Source organism: Bubalus kerabau, chromosome 9, assembly GCF_029407905.1.
Source record: "Bubalus kerabau isolate K-KA32 ecotype Philippines breed swamp buffalo chromosome 9, PCC_UOA_SB_1v2, whole genome shotgun sequence".
In the NCBI taxonomy this organism is placed as follows: Eukaryota; Metazoa; Chordata; class Mammalia; order Artiodactyla; family Bovidae; genus Bubalus; species Bubalus kerabau.
In genome coordinates, this window is record NC_073632.1 from 101608050 (window position 1) to 101629324 (window position 21275).

At 40.4% G+C, this 21275-nt stretch overlaps 2 long non-coding RNA genes across 3 annotated transcripts; one reads left to right on the plus strand and one right to left on the minus strand.

Moving 5' to 3' along the window:
- Positions 1-98: 98 nt before the first annotated feature.
- On the plus strand, positions 99-4696 carry LOC129620194 (uncharacterized). Of its 2 annotated transcripts, none has more exons than XR_008698432.1 (3): positions 99-310; positions 1270-1380; positions 2322-4696. It is a non-coding gene; the product is annotated as an uncharacterized LOC129620194 (long non-coding RNA). The 2 variants fall into 2 exon arrangements; XR_008698433.1 differs by lacking the exon at positions 99-310 and adding an exon at positions 828-1014.
- An 8104-nt stretch (positions 4697-12800) lies between these two features.
- Positions 12801-20850, minus strand: LOC129619484 (uncharacterized). The gene is made up of 4 exons (XR_008697898.1): positions 20232-20850; positions 15249-15331; positions 14780-14928; positions 12801-13295 (listed from the first exon to the last, which is right to left on the minus strand). It is a non-coding gene; the product is annotated as an uncharacterized LOC129619484 (long non-coding RNA).
- Between the last annotated feature and the right edge of the window lie 425 nt (positions 20851-21275).

Sequence of the window (21275 nt, forward strand, 5' to 3'; positions counted from 1 at the left end):
GTGGGAAGTGGAGGGTTACAAGGGCAGAAAAGATCATCCAAAAAGAGGACCGAAGAGAGAAACTCAGAGCTAAGCTGGAAAAGGTGACGACCACCTGAAATCAACGATATAAATGGCGGGGGAGTATTCTCCCAGCAAAGAGGCTTTCCTTTCACCAAAGAATCCACCGCGCGGTGCCTGTAACTCTCCTACGCGACGTGATTGACAGCAATTCTGTTTACACACCACCCGCTCCGCGGTCCAGCGTTCACAAGCCGGTGCCTGCGTTCTGTTCTAGACGCTTCCTCTGGGAAGGAGCGGCCTTCGCGGGGTGAGGCGGGGCTTCCGGGCCTCCCCACCCGGCCCCCACTCGCTGGGGAGGAGGGAAACCGGTTCTCGAGCCAGCCTACCCGGGATCTGGCAGAGGAGGGCCCAGGCGGGGCTCGCAGGAGGCTGTGAAAACACCAGGCATCTGGCTGGCACATCCCAGGGCCTCCCTCCCAGCGCCCCGACTCTTCTGTCTGCCTTACTGATGAGGGCCTCTGAGGATAGACCCCAACCCTGCCCCACGCCCAGCACACGCACGCGCGCACACACACACACACACACACACACACTCACCTGCAAGCGCACCCACACACGCATCCACTGCGTGGCGTCTCCAGTAGGTGCCCCTCTTTCTCTGAAGGTGCTCAGTAGCCGAATTGATCGGTGTTCCAGGCCCTCCCTGAAGAGGTCAGAATTCGGCGTCTAGAAACCCTGGCCCAGGCCGAGGGAGGGAAGTCCACCTTGCCTTCGGTTGGCCCCAAATCGCCCCTTTCCTTTGGGGGCCTGGCTTTTCTGTAACTAAAAGAGCTACGTCCCACGTGAACCACCACTCAGCTGCTTTCCGTGGAGTAAGGGTGGGCTCTTAGGTTCAGAGTCAAGTTCATCCCCTATCAGGACATGGGCATCATGCTAGGCACCTGCACGAAAATCAGCTCACCTTGTCCTCATGCAAGGTTATGGGACTGTAACTCACTTCTGCCTAGAAAGGTGAGGGGAAAGGGTTTCGTAGGTCCTGCCGCGTGTGTCAAGTCGTACAGACTAGCTCAGGCTTGCCGGCCTAGCTTTTTAAAACTCCCGAGTTTCAATACTAAGGAACCTAGACGTGACTTCACCTTGACCTAGCCTTTTTCCCTCCAACCATTTCTCTCTGAGCAGTCTTCCTGTCCTCCGCCGCCGCCTTTCCTCGTCCTTTTTCTTTCTGCTCCCTTCCTCCACGCAGCCACTTTTTTTTCCTACACGCAGGATGGCCGGAGAGCGGAAGATGAAAGGGCGGCACGCGGGGGAAATCTTATCCCATCAGGAAAGGATGAGGGCAGAGCCGGGGACTTCTGCTCCTGCTGCCAAGTTAATCTGGTACGAGAACCAGCCGGGTCGGGTCTGGACATGCTTTTCTGTTCTGCAGCTCAGAGAGGTGTGGGTTTTGTTTTTTTGTTTGTTTGTTTGTTTTTCGCTTTAACTTCAGTGATCTTCGGTGCCCCTGAAGGCAAGTAGCGCACCTGAATCATAAAGCTTCAGATGAGTCGAGTTCAAAGTTTATTTTCCCCTTTTAAAGCCCTCAATAAATTAGGCCAAAGGTAGATCGGAATCCAGCCTCTTGCCCGGCCGTTCCTCTGGGATTATTAAGGTTGGCTGAGCAATCTGCTCTTGAGAAACCAGGTGTAACGAAACCTGGGCGGAGAGATCTGGGAGTTGTTTGTGGAACTTTCTCTCTCTGTCTGTCTCTTTCTCTCTCTCTCTGTGGCCGATGCAGGAGTCTTTCTGGAGCAGTCCTGCGGGCAGGCCGCCAAGGCTCTGTGGTGTAGTCCTGGCGGACACACCAGTGAGGGGATCACTGAATCCAAGGCTGCAGGCTCAGGACATCTCTGTGCCCTCCGCCTGCTTACCTTCAGCCTCATCACCTTTAGAAGCCCCTTTGCTTATATTCAGAAAGTAATGCTTCAGAGCTCTGCCACCAACTTGAGTTGTTAGGATTAAAGGGATGTAGAACAGTCAAAATGAACTTTGTGCACGAAGCTAAGTTGATCCTAAAGAAAGCAATTAATTCTCACTGTTCTCTGTTTCCCTTATCTTTATATGGAATCTTTTTTTTCTCCTCACTCTCTAATGTTTTTACACTGCCAGCCAAATAGTTGTTTCTTTCTAAGACTCTTAAAAATTATAGTGTCAGGGATAGGCAGCCATTCCTCTTTTTTGCCCCCTCTGAGCATGTGTATCTGCAAACCTTCTCCTGCTATAGCAACTAACGTGCTTTTTGAAACCAAGCTGCAGAGATGCCGTTTGCTCTAATTTTCCAGGTTGTACTGCTTCCCCGGGGAGCGCTCAGAGACCCTGGGACACGTGTGTGTGTGAGTGTGTTAAGGGACAGGAACTCAGAGCAGCAGAAGGAAGATGGCACAAGGTGGCTTCATTCCAAACCTCTGCAATGCCCTGCTCAATCAGACCAAAATCCTGTTCTGGAAGATCCACCCACTCAAATCCGGTTCCCAACAAAACAACTGAGAGAAGTAGGTGGGAGTGGGAACTATGGAAGGATCAGCCCCCCCATGGAACGGGCTGGCCCTGCTTACCAATGCCTTCCTTTTGAACAGAGTGGAACTCAGAAAAAAGAGGCTTTCTCACATGAAGAAAACAAAAGAGAAAGGAAAGTACTTATCAAAGATAAAGGAAATCTTTTTCACTCCGCTTTGTACTGTGATCTAAACCTACTGGAAGTCAGAGCCAAAAGAGCTGCAAACCCAAATTGACAAGAATATCATGCTGTCTTCTCCATGGGGTTTGAAAAAAGTTGAGAAATGACTTCATTCCTCACGACCCTCCAGGACATTCTCCAGTGATCTTCATGGTGGTGCCAGCTGTTTATGTACCTCCAGTTATTTACTAGAGGCTGTTCTGCATAGAGAAAAAGGATCCCTTTCTACTTTATTCCAATATAGTGGTCATTTTTTATGGCCCTTTATCTCAGTGGTCCCCAAAGCATTTTACAGAGGAATCTAAATCTATCCATTATTAAGGGGAAAATACAGATTTTTAGGGAACTGAAATGAGAAAACCCTTTGGCTGGAATAACTTATCCTTTATTTCACAAGGCTCTCAGTAACATGGAACCTATCTAAGCGGCAAATAGATTCAAAGTCATACAGAAAATGACCCAAAGATTACATTTTGTTTTTACTATTCCATTAGGTTGTTTGAGTTAATTTAGAAAGTGAATAATATTCAAAATGGGGTAGTCTTTCACTTATACCTTTACAAATCAACATTGACACATGTCCTTAAATAAAATTAAAAACCGACTCCTAATCATTTAAACCATGGTGAAAAAAAAAAAAAGCATTTGTTATAACCAGCAAACCAAAGGGCCATTCACAGAGTAAGAGGTAGATGAATTAGACTGAAGGGGAAGAATGGGGATTAATCTAAATCACTGATTGTTCCTTTTCTCAAAATTCTCTTTTGGTAAAAATTAAGTTGCACCAAATATCAATCAGTTTTTTTGATGATAAGACTATCAAGCTTGTTTCATTAAACACTCTCCCATCTCTTAGAGCTATCTAAACAGGATTTTCCCATTTAGGCCCCTATCAATCCAGATTTATGAATATGCTGTAACTTGGGAGATCCTTGTATCAAATATTAATATTTGTATAGTTATTAAAGTATTTGATGATTTGCACAGGGACTCTCAAATATAGCATGTCATTTATAGTCTTTTCAAAGACTATAAATGGAAAATTATTTTCTAACCTTTGGTCTTTGCTGGAGCAACTTGCAGGATGATTTACATTTTAAGCAGTATATATAATAATGAAACATTGTTTAAAAGTACAGCATTTAAGCAAAATCTTTTACATTATATAGTGCAGTCGTTTTTCAGACTGCGTTTATCCAAGGACTCTTTTCTAAAAAAATTAAGTAGAAGCCAAATAAATAAAACAGATAAAAAACAGTGTTGGGGGGAGTGGGCAGTGGGGAAACAGGTTTTAGTATTGATATTTTTAACCTTTACAAGGGCTACAGAAGCACCTTTGAGGAACATCGGAGTTCTGGGAAGTGTGAAAGCCAGTGTAGTATTGTAAAACTTATTAAAAAGAAAAAAATAAAGGGCGTGTTGGAGATGATATACCTCTTCCTTACAACTGTATGTGTCTATTTGTGAAATCTGACTCAGATAATATCTGACTACTGTCTTTATCCTTCTTGCTCTCAGGTTGCAAATTTTGTGGCATTTTATGATAGTGCAAATGGATTCCGTGTTATAAGTTTCGAATTCTTTTAAAAAAAATCTTAACAAGAGGTCAGAGGGCATGTTAGGGCATGTTAAGGCATGTGACCTCCATGAAATTATATAGATAAATATTTCTACTTTGTAGAATAACAGTAACATCTCAAGAAATGGTTGTCAAATTATGATTAGGACTTTAGAGACTATTTCACCCCAAGATTCTGATCTTTTTTTCAGTTAAAAATGCTGGAAGTTGAGGGACCTAAACACGGTTACAGGAGTGAATTCCAGACAGTAACACAATTATCTTGCCCTGAGTCACACACTTTCCCACTCTTCTGTGTGTTGCATTGTGTAAATATCAATATGAGACTTTTACAACTTGAAAATATCAGAATTAACTATTGACTGAAATCAGTTTAATATTTCTACGTTTGTCTAGCCTAATCCAGTCTGGTTCATGTTCAGTCACAGGCAAGAAACACAGCTTGTGTTAGATCGAAGATCATGGAAACATCCTTAAGCAACACATGTCTCCTGCAAAAGGATTTCAGGAAGTCATCCAGGGAGACAGAGAATACTAAAATACAAAAAACTTCCATGCCTTCCTTGGAAAGTAGAGGTTGCATAAGCATGCTACGGAGACAAATTAGCAAATCCAAGGCTGAGATTAGAAGGCTGAAACTTTGGTTTGGAAGAGTCTGGTCCTTTCCCTTCCACTGAGAGCTCTTCTCACACCTAATTCCTTGAGCAGAAAGTGGGGAAAGACTGATCCGGAGGCTGCCCTTCTCATAAACCCAGGGCAAGAAATTTGGGGCTGGATGCAAAGGTCTGTGATTGTTGATGTATGTTTTGTGTATGTACTATCAAAATAAGGGAGGTTTACATGGTTTTTAACTAGTCTGGGGTATTTGTGCCTATGCCACATACATTTTCAAAATTATGTTAATTGGATATTTTATTTATAAGTCACATTTCTTTAAATATACCATTCTCTGCTCCAGGCTAAGTCAGAATTGTTTGTTTAGGTTCCTTTTGAGCTTTCAAGAGAAATAGTAGAGAAGGATTTGCTATGAACCAAATTAATACTTTGGATTCCATTCTTGGTTTTTGGCAGCTTTGTTTCTGCCGGGGAATATTAGCTCCTGTAACACTAGCTGTTGTGTGCCTAATTGTATATACAATTATATTACATGTGTTTCAATATTTATAAATGCAAATGCTTTAGAGCGAACAACTACCATAGGCTTCAATGAGGCAGCAGAACAAGGGGGCAGGTCTGTAGGTGAGGCTGTTCAGCCAAGTCTACAGACAGTGAGCCACAGTGGGTCTCCAGCTGGGGGCTTACCTGTTGTTCAGAATGGTTTGGTAATTGAAAGATAATTGTCTTCTCAAAAGCATCTGGGGTACTTAAGGCAATGATAATGTTTGTTATCCAGGTTATTCAGATTACATTATCCAAGTTGGCCTTGATTTTTAAATTATATGCTGTATTCAGCGTATAAAGTTTCCTCAGAGTAAAGCTGAAAGGAAAAAGAAAAATGCTTATTGTCTATGATTCACCTGTGCACCCTATTTCACAGGACTGGTGTGAAAAGCAAGTAAATTTGAAAATTGTAAGGGATGTTGAAAACTGTAAATGTTGGTGTAGATACTTGTCTGAATTATATTTCAGCACTGAAGTCAAGAGAAAAAGTTCAGACGACCACTTCGACCCACTCCAGGAAAAACATACACAACTTATTGGGCTTTCCTTTAACAATTTTACTGATGTATAATTTACATACTGTAGAATCCACTCATTGTAAGTAGTAAACAACTTACTGACTTTCAGTAAATGGATGCAGTTGTGCAGCCATCACCAGAACCCAATTTTAGAACATTTCCGTGACCCCAGAAAGTTGCCTCCTGCCCATTAGCAGTTAATCCCTTTTCTTACTCCCAGCCCCAGTCACTGGTGTGCTTACTGTCCTGTAAATTGCCTTTCTTGGGTATTTATATAAAGAGAGTCATACAGCTGTTGTCTTTTCCATCTGGCTTCTTTCATTTAGCATACATTTTTGAGATTCTCCCATGTTGTAGCATGTATCAGTACTTGGGTCCTTTTATTGCTGAGTAGAATTCCATTGTATGGGGAAACCATGTTTTGTTTACCCATTCATCAGCTGACAGACATTTGGGTTTCAAGTTCTGGGCTGTTATGAAAAATTCCACTATGAATATTCACATATATATCTTTGGACATATGTTTTCATTTCTCTTGATTAGTGCATAGAAGTGAATTGTTGTATTTCGTGGTAAGTTTATATTTAACTTTTTAGGAAAATGCCAGTCTGTTATCCAAAGTGGCTAAATCATTTTTTTCCCCCATCAGCAATATATGGAGGTTCCAGGTTCTCCACATTCTTGCCAGCACTGTATATTGTCTATCTGTCTTTTTTATTATAGTCATCCTAGCAGATGCGTAATGATTTCTCACTGCACTTTGGATTTGCATTTCCCTAATGACTAGTGATCTATTTCTGCGTTATTGACTATGCCAAAGCCTTTGACTGTGTGGATCACAATAAACTGTGGAAAATTCTGAAAGAGATGGGAGTACCAGACCACCTGATCTGCCTCTTGAGAAACCTTTATGCAGGTCAGGAAGCAACAGTTAGAAGTGGACGTGGAACAGACTGGTTCCAAATAGGAAAAGGAGTACGTCAAGGCTGTATATTGTCACCCTGCTTATTTAACTTCTATGCAGAGTACATCATGAGAAACACTGGGCTGGAAGAAGCACAAGCTGGAATCAAGATTGCCAGGAGAAATATCAGTAACCTCAGATATGCAGATGACACCACCCTTATGGCAGAAAGTGAAGAGGAACTCAAAAGCCTCTTGATGAAAGTGAAAGAGGAGAGTGAAAAAGTTGGCTTAAAGCTCAACATTCAGAAAACTAAGATCATGGCATCTGGGAAATAGCTGGGGAAACAGTGGAAACAGTGTCAGACTTTATTTTTTGGGCTCCAAAATCACTGCAGATGGTGACTGCAACCATGACATTAAAAGACGCTTACTCCTTGGAAGGAAAGTTATGACCAAACTAGATAGTATATTCAAAAGCAGAGACATTACTTTGCCAACAAAGGTCCGTCTAGTCAAGGCTATGGTTTTTCCTGTGGTCATGTGTGGATGTGAGAGTTGGACTGTGAAGAAGGCTGAGTGCCGAAGAATTGATGCTTTTGAACTGTGGTGTTGGAGAAGACTCTTGAGAGTCCCTTGGACTGCAAGGAGATCCAACCAGTCCATTCTGAAGGAGATCAGCCCTGGGATTTCTTTGGAGGGAATGATGCTGAAGCTGAAACTCCAGTACTTTGGCCACCTCATGCGAAGAGTTGACTCATTGGAAAAGACTCTGATGCTGGGAGGGATTGGGGGCAGGAGGAGAAGGGGACGACAGAGGATGAGATGGCTGGATGGCATCACTGACTCGATGGACATGAGTCTGAGTGAACTCCGGGAGTTGGTGATGGATAGGGAGGTCTGGCGTGCTTCGATTCATGGGGTCACAAAGAGTCGGACACGACTGAGCGACTGAACTGAATGATTAATGATATTGAACATCTTTGTGTGTGCTTATTAGACATTAGTGTATCTTCCTTGTTGAAATGTCTATTCAAATCTTTTGCCCATTTAAAAAAAACTGGATTGAATGCCTTATTATTATTTGCCTTATGTTGCTTGTGGGTTTTTTTACTGTTAATTACCAGTTCATTTTACAGTACCTGTGGCTCTTGTATTCTGCTTCCACTATTACTAAACCCCTATACTGCTGTTTACCTTTTAGTAAATGCATTTTCTTTCCCCAGACCTGTTTATTTTAAAATTTTTAAATTGAGGTGTAATTGACATGTAACATCATTTTAGTTTCAGATGTACAGCATAATTCAATATGTGTATATATTGCAAAATGGTCATCACAATAAGTCTAGTTAACATCCATTGCCATAAATAGTTATAAAATTATTTTTCCTGTGATGAGAACTTTTAAGATTTACTCTCTTAGCAACTTTCAAATATGTAATACAGTATTATTAATTGTAGCCATCATACTATATATTATATCCCCAGGGCTGACTTATTTTATACGTGGAAATTTGTACCTCCTTTTGACCTCCTTCAATTTAACAGTCCTCACCCCAGCCTCTAGCCACACCAATCTATTCATCATATGAATGAGTTGTTTTTTTTAGCGTCCACATATAAGTGAGATCATATGGTATTTGTCTTTCTCTGACTTATTTCACTTAGCATAATGCCCTCAAAGTCCATGCATGTTATCACAAATGGCAAGAGTTCCTTTTTATGGCTGAATAGTACTCCATTGTATCGTAACATGTACCACATTTTCTTTACTCATCCATCAATGGACGCTTTCTCCAAACTTGATTTTTAAATTACCTCAAGAGAATGAGCACTTGCACTTTCTGTACTTTATTTTTTACAAACTAGGCCTACAATATAAAATTATCACATAAATGATAAAAAGCTCATGATCTTTATGGTCATACTTTCAACACACCTGTTATCATAATTTAGTGAACTGAATTGAATTTTGTTTCTTTATTACTTATTTTGTACATCAGAGTTTTCAGGTTTAAAACCATTTTTGAGAGGAAGGAATACTTCAGAGTATAAAGTTGGACAAACAGATTTAATTATCAAGAAAAATTAAAAGAGATTCTGAGGAAATATTAATATTTTATGGTAATTAATACATTTAAACAAAATTAAAAATTTAGGTATTTTTTTATGCAAATGTCCCTAAGTCCCTTAACAAAAATAGCAAAACACAAAACATAATTAATCACAAATAGTCAATGCTCTCAAGTATACCTACAAGTGAGTAGAAAGTGAGGAGAAAGCAAACTATCATCAGTACTCTGGACCCAAAATAAAAGATTTCAAATTATCAATACAGATTTACTTATGTATAAGCCTGAGTGTAAAACAAAAACAACTTTTCCTATAACTGGTAAATAATAGGGGGAAAAAAAAAACTTTTAAGCCTTGCCTGGAAGGATGCCAAAGATATACACTTGAGAATATTTTAAGGTAATTAGCATTTTTGTCTCTGTGTCAGTAAAAATAGGCTTTTGCCTGCTACTAATTTTCTTTGGGTTAGTGAGACCATTGTATGAATGAAGGGCTGTTAAAGGCCATTTATATTGTGCAAACAGAGGCACAAATTAGAGGGCATGTTAATAAGGAGAGGGGGCTTATGAGTGCTCAATTATGAGCCCAGAACCTGTTTCTATTTTAGGGGGATAGAAAACACATCAATCTTGCTTTTAGAATATTTTCAATTAAAATGAACAGCACATGGCACACTAAGAACCAGCAAAGGCTGCAGCCATGTGGATTTTGAATAATTCTTACAAACCATCTTAGTATCAAAACTGAATACGTATAATGGGCTGAAATATAATTTGGGATCCCAGAAGACCGAAGTCCCTGAGCTGCATAAGAAATTCTAAAGGAAGAGAAGTATAAAACTGGACCATCTGTTTCACTCTTTAGCATACAACCTTTGGAGTAGAATATTTGGAGGAGGATGCTGTTTAAAACCTGAATAGGGATGAAATATAGTGCCTGCACTCCCAACATGTCACTAACGTCCTCTCTCCTAAGTATAATCAATAGCGTCTGCAAGCCTAGTTCCCCATGTGAAAAGCAAAGCACAACGGTAGCCGAGCAGAGGTTCATGTCTCCCTCCACCAAGACAATAGTGAGTAGATTACTCTCTGGCCCTAGGCAGTGCCTCCTGCCTAACTGGGGGAGCAGAGGGAGGCGTCCACTCTGCACAATTTGCATGTACAACTATATGTACCAGCGGCATATCCAGTTTGCCCCATTTTAGCCACTACTTCCAATCATGTAAAAATATGTAATTTTATATGTACTTATAAAAACATTTCAAGATGCCCCCAAAGCTGCGTTTTCCCCTATATAAAATACCTATTTTAGAATTACAGCTAACAGGTAACCAGCATTCACATGGTGTTCATGGAGTGGAAAACCACTAAATAAAGCAGCAAAGGATGACAAGAAGGAACGCCTTTGGTCTCAAAGCAGAAAAGCCATCACCCCCCAAGGCTATTCAGTAAGTCCAGTGCTGAACTTCTGCAAACCATGATTGTATTGGGTTTTTGGCCTTTCTTTTTCAGGTGGTGCTAGTCCTCTCTTGAAATCTTTGTAACTATTACGGCTGAAGTGCCATTTAAAGAAAAAGAAAGGCAAAGAAATGAGCTAAAGGAAGCCATGGTGAGTCGTTTGTCAATGTATCCTTTCTTGAGCTCATGGGGGAATCAGGCTTCACGGTGGTGGGATCACAGGCTTTATTTTGAATTTGTCTGTTATAACCTTAAAGCTTTCTTCAAGGGAGATACACAGGGCTCATGCCTGATATACAGTGTCTGTTGCTATGGAAAGTTTTGTGCTTAACCATATTACAGTGTTCTGTTAGGAGCAGGGAAATCGGGGTATCAGTTCATCTCTTTTTAAAACCATACCTTTTATGGGATAAAACAAAATAAAACAAAAATGTGTACAGCACATACTTCTGACATTGGAAAACAATTTTAAGGGCCTTTTTGTATTGTGTGTATCAAGAAGTTATTCTGCACCCTAAGATTCACAATAAGTAATGCCATACATGGCAATTACTCAGAGTGTATTAGCTAATCTCCTCTGATGTTTTCATCTCTAAATTCATTTTCTTGTGACATTTCTCATTTCTACCTGAATATCTGCTGTTGGCTCCACAAGACAGCTACTCCTTTGGGCAGGTTGCCTAGTGCCCCGTTCTTAGTGAACAGTTTCATTGTAAGATGGCACCATGAGTGTTCACTGACCCTGAGTCCTCTGTTCAAAGATGGAAAAGTGGAGGCTGTCCTACCATGAAAACCTTGGCTTTTCTGGGAAAATAAACCATTGCTTAATCCAAAAATGTTCAGCTTTCACATCTTTCTTTGTATCCAAGATGGCAACATATTGTTTGTTTCGTGTTTCAAGAGGAATATATGTATGGTGCTAACTCCTACCTTTGTAGGAACATTTACTGGTTCGGAGCATGGAGCCTCGAGTCTGACCACCAGGATGTGCATTTGGATATACCATGTGTAGCCTGTGTGATCCTGGGCAGGCTCCTGAACCTCTCTTCGCCTGTTTCTGCATCTATGGCACTGGGTTAATAATAGTATCTATTTCGTGTAGTTGAAGTGGAACTAAATGAAATAGTTCTGGTAAAGCACTGAAAATAGTGCCCGGCACATAGTAGGTATGCAGTGTTTGTGTATTATGATGTTGAATGTCTTCATCATCCTGCAATTTTTAATCTTGATTTTCCCACAGATATGCAACCATTTCTGTTAATTCAAAAGAATTTTAAATGGTAGAATCTGGAGCAGGGTGGCAGGATGCTTGAAAAACATGGGGATGAGGGGCTTTGCTGTTTCCCCAAAATAATACTAAGAGTATAATTGAAGGCTTCCCCATACCTGTAAGGACCACTTTGCCTTTCAGTCTGCAATAACGATGATTCCCGCTTTGCCCATTGTCCTGCTGAAAGCTCCTTTTTGGTTCCAGATAATATAAATGTAAAAATAGTTTGTCTAGAGGTATATGTGTTACATATGCACACTCAGTAGTGTCCAACTCTGCAACCCTATGAAATGTAGCCCACCAGACTCCTCTGTCCATAGATCTTTACAGGCAAGAATACTGAAGTAGGTTGCCATTTCCCCCTCCAATCTTCCCAACCCAGAGAGTGAACCCATGTCTATTGTGTCTCCTGCATTGTAGGCAGATTCTTTACTGCTTGAGCCATCAGGGAAGTCCATATGTGTTACATATATCCTTACAAATATACAATACATATATCCTCACATCACTGCTTTGTTAACAATCTTTATATGTTATTAAAGGTAGAAATAGGTTTAAAATAACTTTGATAATTTAACCCAGTACATGCAAGGTTTTACCAGTGTCCCAAGTAGAGTAAATGTAGATATATAGAAAAAAGACAAAGGGCTCATTTTGTGCCTATTCAAACTGATGCCTGAGCTTTCAGCCCAGACCTGGAATTCATTGTCAGTATTTGGCATTTATCCACAACCAGCGGAACCACTATTAGTAGGCCTGTTTTCTTTTCTCAGAACATAATTTGGTACTGTCAAGCCAGTCTAGCTAGAACTGAATGGAATTTTTTTTCTTTAAATTTTTTTTTTTTTTTTTTGCATTTTGTTTATATACTATCTCTAGTGAGGTCAAATCCCCCTGTAAATACTATCTAATTTATTCTCATAACATCTCTAAGAGATAGGGTGCATTTGTCTTTATTATTAGCATCTGGAGAGTCACACTCACTTTGTTGGGAATCACCAGGAATAAATCTCATGTAGACACTAATGGAAAATATAATAGGAGATAAATATAGGTATGACTGCAAATGAAGATATTTTCCCACCTTTGAAATCTGTTGACTAAAAAGATAAAAAGTGGAACAACTTATGATGATTGAATAGTAATAAAAAGCAGCATTTAATCTAAATCTCTCCTTCCCATGATTACCGCATGCTAAATATTACTCAATACTAGAGAGTCTGCTGATGAGCTCTGTAAATGTTTTCCAATAAAATTAAATAGATTAGATTTGGAAAGTGAATGCTAATGTTTCTAAGGATGTAAAAGAGTCTTCTTTTAAAACTTCCCTGAAAAATCCAGCTTAGGACTGCGTCACAGCGTCATCAGCCTGAGCAGTCGTTATTTCCACGAGGACATGCTAGGCAGAGGCAACCAACATGTTCGAGAACTTCTTGTCATCTCTGACCCGATGTTGCTAATTCTCTCCGTGTATTTCGCCTGCTGCTTTGTTTTGGTTGTCAAAGTTTGTTACTGAGACAAGACTAAGATCATCCCACTCTGACAGCCTGAGATTGAGTTGGCATGATGCACCATGAGGTGAGTCTAATTGCTGTTAATATTGGAAGGATGAATAATCCTATTAAAAAGAAGAACAGTTACAAAAAAGTAAATAAGGGGAAGCAAGTCTAGATTACATGAAAGAAGGACAGCTTGATGAGGAGGAACCCATTAACCTGAATGGAAACAGTGCTTTGCTTTCAATTTAGCAAGCCTGAGCCAGACTGCATTCATACTAAATCGAAATGGAAACAATTTTTCTGATTCATTTATAGACTTAAATACTAGGTTTCCTTATATGTGAAAAAAGAGACCCCACTGTGATTCAAAATTGTTAATAGAAGACAAAATGCCAAGTTAGGTAGGTTTATGGGAAACCTTCATCTTGTTCCTTAGGTATGACTAATGGTTAAAAGAGGTAACTATTAGGTGGAGAGGGCAATGCTCCACATCAGTTTGTTTTCCAGACATGATGTGCATGTGCGTCACCTGGGATCTCGATCAAGTGCAGATTCTGACTCAGCAGCTCTGGGATAGGGCCCGAGATGCTGCACTGGAGAGGCTCCCAGGGGGCTGCCATGGAGCACAATCAGGACCACTCTTGCAGAAGTCAGGCTCCAGACAACTATTTTAAAAAGAAATCTGTGCAAGTACAGTGTGACTTGCCTTATCATTTCAGGAACTTGAGGGCATTGGGATAACAAACCCCAAACCACCAGCTTTGTTAAATGGAGAGAATGCGCCAACTCGGAGCGTCAAGGACTCTCTTAAGGACACCTTGAATTGCTGGGAGAGGTAAAGCTATAATGGAACAGTGTGGAAAGGTAGAATGTCTCCTGGTTCCCGTTGGAGCTTCACTCGTGACCCCCTCCAGTCCCTCCTCCTCTGTGGCCATCATCTTTAGACAGCCACAGAAGTGCTGAAGTAGTCCCTCTATATGATAGACTTCATACTTGAATTCATGAGGCCTTAGCAAGACAGAGCATTATGCATCTCTTCCTTCATCCTCCTGCAAGCCAAGTTGTTAAGAGAACGCTGCAGTGGTCTCAAGCATGCACATTTCACCCATGCTGTCTGTGCCCAGGACATGCAGTTTATCGCTGGTTACATACTGGTAAGATCACCTGATACCCCCAGCACGAAGTCTAGTGTCATGGGCTCTTGAATACATTAATCTTTAAAAAGAATTTTTTTTAATTGATGTATAGTTGAATTACAATGTTGTGTTAATGACTGCTTTATAACAAAGTGACTGAGTTATACATATGTACATTCTTTTCCACATTATTTTCCGTTATGGTTTATCACGGGATATTGAATACAGTTCTTTGTGCTCTACAGTAGGATCTTGTTGTTTATCCATTCTTTGTATACCAGTTTGCATTGACTAGTCCCAAACTCCCACCTTTATTCATCTCACCTCCCTCCCCCTTGGCAACGACCAGTCTATTCTCTATGTCCCGGATTTTGTTTCTGTTTCACAGACAGGCTCATTTGTGTCATATTTTACATTCCACATATAAGTGATATTATATGGTATTTGTCTTTGTGTTTCTGACTTACTTCACTTAGCTTGATAATCTCTAGTGCATCCATGTTGCTGCAAATGACACTGTTTTTTCTTTTTTATGGCCAAGTCGTATTCCATTGTGTACGTGCACCACATCCTGTTTATCCAATAAATGCATTAATCTTAACCAAACCCCAGATAGCTGAATAAGAGGGAGAACATAGAAATACTTGAATAACTAAGAGTACATTTGAGTCAGGAGAGCTTTAAATGGGGAAAATATGTTTCTAAACCTTGACTGCATGTTAATTATGCTAAATTTTGAGTGGTCAAAAACTATCATTTAATACTTATCTAGTAAGTACGTAGTGAAAGTGAAGTTGCTCAGTCGTGTCTGACTCTTTGCGACCCCATGGACTGTAGCCTACCAGGCTTCTCTGTCCCAGGAATTTTCCAGGCAAGAGCGCTGGAGTGGGTTGCCATTTCCTTCTCCAGGGGATCTTTCCGACTCAGCAATCGAACCTGGATCTCCCGCACTGCAGGCAGACGCTTTACCGTCTGAGCCACCAGGGAAGCCACAGAAACTACATAGGGACAGCATAAACCTGAAAAACAGATGGTAGGAAAGCTGATTACAGCTATTATATATGAACAGTATGTGCATGTATGAGTCTGCTCAGGCTGCTGTAACAAAATACCACAAACTACAGACATTTAGTCTAAAATCAAGGTGCTGCCAACTCAGTTCCTGGTGTGCAGACAGTTACTAATCCCATCATGAGTAACCTCACAAAGTGCTTTTGCATTTGCTTCTATTAGATTCCTAGGGGCCCTGATTCATCACTTCATCTAACCTCAATTATCTCCTGAAGGCCCCATCTTCAAATACCATCACATTAGAATAGAGCTTCAACATATAAGTTTAGAAGACACATTTCCATTTCAGTCCACAGCAGTGCATTGAACGTTGATGAAGATATCAGTTACTTTGCAATTATAATACAAGTACAAAGATGCTTGTATTATTCTTGCTTTTCAACTTATATTTGTTCCTTACATTTGCTGGCTTTAAAGTCATAAGTCTGGGGCTGCTGGGCCCACGACGCGGAAAGCGCCGCTGCGGCAGCGGCCACCGAGGCTCCCCGGGGCTCCGGCGGCCCGACCCGTACGGGCGGGAGGCTCGGGCGGGCGCCCTGGCGCGGGAGTCGGGTGCAGGCGACCAGGAGGGGTCGGCCGCGGCGTTCGGACCCGGTAACTTACAAGATTAAAATTAAATTTGGTTGACGACGATTCTGAACAAATACGCTGTTTATTTGAGGAATATGAATCCTGAAGCTGAATTACCTAAGGGGCCTCTACAGCGAAGTGAAATAGATGTTGGTGGAAGCATTTACACCCAGTCAGCTTGAAGAGTCTCAAATGGACCCTACCACTGAGAAATCAAGATGGCAGTCCACTATGGGGAATTGAGAAAAATGGATTAATACAAGAGTGCTGTGATAATATACAACCAAGACAGGGTTCTTTTAACATGGATTTCATGAAATGAATGAAGATATAGGTTTCTTAACAGCACAAATGGACAGTAAATTTGACTTTCTAGAGACTTTTTGTATCATTAAGAATATTTTTGACATTTGGAGAAAAAGATGGCACATTAACAGATGATAGTTTGTATGCCTGGAATTTTTTCAGTTTGATTTGTATGAGTATGACCTTGTGGAATGTTAACTTTAATAAAATTTCTAACACTTTAAAAAAAAAAAAGTCATAAGTCTATATGTATATCATCCTGATATCAAGTCTGGAAATAAAGTTCCTTCTGATGGTTTCATTGTATTATTGAAACTTATTTGTTCTAGAATGAATTTATTCTTCCTACTCACATAGAACCTTTTAAAAATAGAGTTGTGACAAATTTACTGACTACTAACTCATGTAATCCTTGTAATCCTACCCTGCAGGGACAAATTTGGTCCAACTCTATGAAGACAAATGTACTTCTAGTGTGTTAGAAAATATATTTTCATTTTCTTGTATATACAACTAGAGAGTGAGCCTGGTGGACAAATGGACATGGAAAGCCTGCCTTCCTAGTACAAATTCATGGAAGTGATGGATAGAATGAAGCAACAAAACTCCCTGAATGTCAGAAATAAAACAAGAAACCAAAGCCAAAGAAATAAGTATAAGCTGATGCTACAAGGCCCCATGGGGGTTTTAGTCCTGGATAAAGATTTGTGGAGATGAGGATGGGATGGGAATTAAGGCCTCAAACACATTGGGTAGGGAAGCTGAGGCCAGTCCCCTGCGGAAAGTCTAGAGCCTCAGAAGGCGAGTTAGAGAAACACCACTTGGCCTGTGGAAGGAGCAAGGAAGTTTGCTGTTACTGATCCCTAGAGTGAGCACAGGTCAGGGAAGAGACATCTGCTGAGAGAAACTATTAATAACACCAGCCTGGTCACATATGGAGAAGTCTGAATTTATACTATTTGCTTAGAACACTAACCCTAAGTCCATTTTCTTGGAATGGACCCCTAAGTCAGTAAAGTAACATAAAACAGGGCCAGAGCCTTGAACCCCTAGGAATCTGATTGTAGCAAATGCAGAAAGGTTACTTTCACAACCTAGGGTTCAGAAACTGTCTTAGTCTGCTCAGGCTGCCGTAACAAATATCACAGATTGGGTGATTTACCTAACAGAATTTATTTTCTCATAGTTCTGGAGACTGGAATTACAAGATTGAGGTGTTGGCAGGTTTGGTTTCTCCTGAGGCCTTTCGCCTTGGCTTGCAAACAGCTGCCTTCTTGCTGTATTTTCTCATGGCCTTTACTCTATGTATGAGAGCCTTGATATCTCTTCCACTTATAAGAAAAATAGTCATATTGAATCAGGACCCATCCTTATGACCTTAATTAATGTTAATTAGCTCTTCATAGGCCCTATGTCCAAATACAATCCCACTGGGGGTTAGAGCTATAATGTATGAATTTAAAGAGAGTACACAATTCAGTTCATAACAGAAGTCTCATGAAAAACAACTGAACCCACTGAAGATGAATTCACAACAACAACAAAATGTTATAATGTACACAAGGATTACGACCCTAAAGGAGAGCAATCAGAGGCAAAAATAAGGAGAAGGACCAAAATAACTATAGATTGCAGATCAAAACCAAAGACACTCTAAAGTAAATAAGAGCAAAAAGATTTTTTAAAAAAGACTTGAAAACATCATGAAACAATAGGACACCATGAAAATGAATAGGCAGATTTGTAAAGAAACAGAATGTCTAGAAATGGAAATTGTAGTCATTAAAATCTCACTAGATAAGCTAAATAGCATATTATGTGTATGTGTGTGCTCAGTCCTGTTTGACTCTTTGCAACCCCATGGACTGTAGTCCACCAGGCTCCTCTGTCCATGGGATTCTCCAGGCAAGAATACTGGAGTGGGTTGCCATATCCTCCTTCAGGGGATCTTTCCAACCCACAGATCAAACTCTCATCTCTGGCATCTCCTGCATTGGCAGGTGAATTCTTTACCACTGTACCACCTTGGAATATTAGTCACATCCAAAAAGAAAATTAACAAACTGAAGGATACATTTGAGGAAATCACTTAGAATGAGGTATAGAGAGAAAGAGATGAGTGGTTCAGAAATGTAGAAGATACAATGAGAAGGTCCAATGAACATGTCTCATGGAGACAGAGAGAGTAAAAAATGGGAGACAGGCAACTTTCAGAAGAAAGTCAGTAAAAATTTTCATAGTGAAATGCCGGAGTCCAAAAGTGGAAATACACTGATTCTCAAGCAACAAAAACAAAAGTTAGTGTATATCTAGCTGGAGAAAAATTCAGCAATTCTAATGTTTCCCACAAAGGGAATTTCAATAAATAACAGAAAAACTGGATTCATATGTAACATATTATCTGATCATAATGCAGTAAAATTAGAAATTAGTAACAAAACAATAGCTGCTAAGAAAATGAAAATTGCCATAGTATCAGTAAAAAGGGTCTGGATAACACAAACCATATTAAAACATGAACTGAATCTTTTAAGCTATCTTATCACCTCAATACATACAAGAAAACAAAACTTTAAGGTTTTTGGTATACAAAAAATTATTTTTTACAGTTGTTTGTAATTGATTATTTACAATTCTGGTTTCATGAGCAAGTACTTTTCCTTTGCCTCATGGCTATTCCTGAGACTATTTTGTTAGTCTCTGTCTGACCTTGATATTAAAGGACTGTATTTTACTGGAACTTTACAAACGTACTTTCACACACATCCTATCAGCATCTAGTCTCTGCCTCTTGGTGAGACAACTTAGATGTACTTGCAACGCCCTTAACTAGCTCGCAAATCGCTTAACAGTATGTGAACGCACAAATACTACTGGAGTCGAAATTTCTTGCCAAGTGATTGTACTTTCTCTGATAGCATACAGAGACCTCATCAAGTATGCCCAGTGAGTAGAGCTGTACAGAGGAAAATTACTGACATTAAGGATGGACTTGAAGACAGTATTTTTCCCCCAACAGTAAGTATTAGATACGTGTTATAATAGATTTGTTGTTTAATTGACCTAATTCTGAGTAGCCTTAAAATATGGTATAATGGAGCAGAAACAGCATACATAGAAAAGCTTATTTTTCATCTAATACCTGACTGAAAATTAAATAGACTTAAGAATGTGTACCATTTGGAGGAAAAAAAATATTTAACTGACTTTTAAAACATGATCCTTTTGAATTTAGGTTCCCTTAAGACCTAAAATTCTGTTGAAGATTATGTTCATGTAATTTCTTTACTACATCACCGAGAGAGGCCTGCTTTGGGAGGTTTTTGTCTCTGAACGTGTTTCTAGTGAATTCTGCTTGCTGTTCCAGGGGGGCAGGCCCCTGCGTCTTGAGAAATGTCGCATAGGCCCAGTAGCACACCAACCCCAGATGCAGCCGAATGGCAGAGCATTTGACATAAAACTCTCTCAGTGCTTGTTTATTTATTTCTGGAGTATTCCTAAGGTGTCTGCTCTCCTTTTCATCCTTGTTGTGCTGTTTCTGCCCGGAGCCACATTGGTATGAACTCTTTCCCTCCACAGGCTTCCACTAGAAATCCAATCAGGCCAGTATTAAATTTAGTGCACCTGATGGCTCAGAGGGTAAAGCGTCTGCCTGCAATGCGGGAGACCTGGGTTTGATCCCTGGGTCGGAAGATCCCCTGGAGAAGGAAATGGCAACCCACTCCAGTACTCTTCCCTGGAAAATCCCATGGATGGACAAGCCTGGTAGGCTACAGTCCATGGGGTTGCAAAGAGTCGGACACGACTGAGCGACTTCACTTTCACTTTCTTGATGAGTTACATCCCACACTCCCTTTCACCCCACAGCCCGTCTCTTACCCCATCCCTGACCCCAGGTCCCCAGCCATCTCTCACCCCATCCCTGACCCCGGGTCCCCAGCCAACAGGAGTCCCAACTTCTCACACACTCACCAGCCCAGCCTGCACTGGAACTTCGCTCTTTCCTCCAGGATTTTCTCAATTTAAACCTGTTTGCCACTTCCCTCTACTCCCGCCTATTAACCAGGGTAATTTAGTCAACAAGCCCAAGTCCTCTAGCTTATCCAGAATCTAGTAAACTGACAGCCCTCCAGGTTCAAGAATTTATCCTCAGAAAGCAAGGAGAGGTACAACCAGCAAGAATTCCGTATAAATGTTTTATTAAACTAGAGATAGGGACATTTTGCCCCCAAACCATGTTTGTCTTATGAATAAATTAAAATGCAATATAAAGTAATTTTAAAAGAAATACAGTAATCTGACAGCAGGCTTGTTATATTTCCACACTATTACTAATATACCTTAACTTAAATTTGAGTTTATTTTGGGATAGACAGACACTTCTGGATTAAAACCCCATGGATCTGGCTTTCACAAAGTCCAGATAGCACCTGACTCAGACTTAAAATGCTTTTAATTCAGTTTTCATCCAAATTAACCTCAACAAGTGCTCAGGAAATATCAGTTTAATGAATGGAAGGGTCAGTAAATGCTACAACTTCCATATTCCTTGGGTCGAAAGTCTGCCTGTCTTCTGATATATCTTTTATTTTTTTCATTTACTTAGTCAAAGACAAAAATACACTAGTGTCCCTTGCCCAAACCAAAAAAAGAAAAACAAGGAAAATAAATATAATAAAATAAAATAAATAGAATATTATAACATTTTTTCAAATAGAGTGTGTGTGTGTGTGGGTTTGTGTTAGTCACTCAGTCATGTCTGACTCTTTGTGACCTCATGGACTGTAGCCCACCAGGCACCTCTGCCCATGGGATTCTCCAGGCACAAATACTGGAGTGGGTTGCCATTCCCTTCTCAGGGGATCTTCCTGATGCAAGGATAGAACCTAGGTCTCCCTCATTGAAGGCGGATTCTTTACCATCTGAGCCACCAGGGAAGCCAGCTAGGGTAAAATAAATAGGAAATGAAATAATATTTTAAATAACCCTTACTTCATTCATATTTAAAAGTAAACT